This window comes from Emys orbicularis, chromosome 20 (assembly GCF_028017835.1).
Source record: "Emys orbicularis isolate rEmyOrb1 chromosome 20, rEmyOrb1.hap1, whole genome shotgun sequence".
In the NCBI taxonomy this organism is placed as follows: domain Eukaryota; kingdom Metazoa; phylum Chordata; order Testudines; family Emydidae; genus Emys; species Emys orbicularis.
Genome location: NC_088702.1, coordinates 1,818,326 through 1,820,000, shown reverse-complemented (window position 1 = coordinate 1,820,000; position 1,675 = coordinate 1,818,326).

The window sequence follows — 1,675 nt, the reverse complement described above, 5'->3', positions numbered from 1 at the left end:
TTCAAGAACTTGTGAGCTGTTCAGCTACTCTGGCACCAGCGGCGCTAAGAGAGACACCGAGGAGCGAAGAGGGACAGGCTCATCGTGATATGGAAAAAGCTCACTGGCAATTTCTGAGCTTTTCCGTCCTTTGAGAGGGTGGTTCAGGGCTGGGGAATGACGTGTCATTAAACCTTCAGGGGCTCGGTTTCTTACCCGGAGAACGCAGGGCTATGAAACTACCCCCCTTGGCAAACAAAAAATAACATCTCTTTAATAATGCATCATAAATAAATAGAAAACAGGCACAAATTCCTGCAGCTGTATACAGCCCTTTCTGGAAAGGTAGCTGCTTCTGGCACAGGGAGAGGATCTTGTCTGCAGTTTTACCTTTAAATAATTGATTTAAAGATCACCTTAGCAGAGCAACTTCCCCCAGCCCCCTGTTTGAATCTGGTCTCCCAATTAAGAAGTAGGTTAAATCTGTTGTCAATTTCCTTACCCAATGTGGGAAGCTGATTGGTTCCCCTCAGGGGCGTGGGACAGGCCAGCTGTGTTATAAAAGACCAGCTCAGGGGGTAGGGAAAGGCACTGAGAGAGCTGAGTATTTTCAGTGCTGGGGAAGTTGTGGAAAAAGTGAGAAGGGATGTTTTAAAGAGGAAAAAAATAGCTGCCTTTGTTTGTGGTTTAGGCCTTTATAAATAGCCCAGGCGGATGTCTCTGGGGTGTAGCGTTTCAAGGAAGGATTTTAATGCTGGTTCTCTGCATGCAGGCTCTTGCTCTAGGTAGATGAGTGAATCATGTGGGTGTGGCACAGAGATGAGCAGCCTAGGACGGTAGTACAGAACTCTGTTTTTTAGATGAGGCTGGGCAGGGGCAGGGGCAGGTGGGGGCGGGGGAGCGTGGCTAGTTCACAGCTGGCAGCCCCATAGGGTGGGATTGAAGTTTCTCCATCTTGGAGGAGATTTAAATGATCAACTGACTTGCAGGGGAGGCCGTCCTGTTTCCGTCGTGGGGGGTGTCATGGACTCACAGATCGTGCCCATTCTTGGCTCCATGGGGGGTGCCCCTTTCAGTGGGACAGCCCTTCTCGGGGGTCCACTCTCTCCCGGGGTTGGCCCCTCCACCTCCTGGAGCCGCACCTCTCTGAGCCTTAGCACGTCTGTCTCTTGCTGTGGGCCCCCTCAGGGAGTCCCCTCGCTCGGGACCCCCGGGGCCTCCACACCCGAAGGGGTTAATGCAACCCTGTTCTCTAGACCAGAGCGACTCTCAGCCAGTGTAAAACAGGAGGGTTTATTGAGAGTTGAACCCACACAGGAAACTCTCAGGGCCTCAGGCCTGGCCTCCCTCAGCACAGCACAGCACACCACCATCTCCCTGCATCCAGGGGGGCTCTGCTTGCTCCCCCTCTCCAGCCCCAAGCCCCCTGCTTCCCAGCTGGGCATCTGAGCTCCCCGGCCCCAAGCCCCGCCTCTGTCCATTGTCTTCTCTCCAGGGAAACAGGGTCGTAAACTGGGGCCTCCTCTCCTCGCTTCTGTCCTCTGGCTGGAACCGGCTGGTTAGGTCACTGGGTCCTCACGCTGCAACCCATTGTCCTCCCACTGGCCAGAACCAGCTGCAACTCCTCAGCTGGGTCGCCCAGTCGCCGGGGTAAACTCCCTCTCCCCTCACCTCGTTAAACCAGTAACACCCAGGG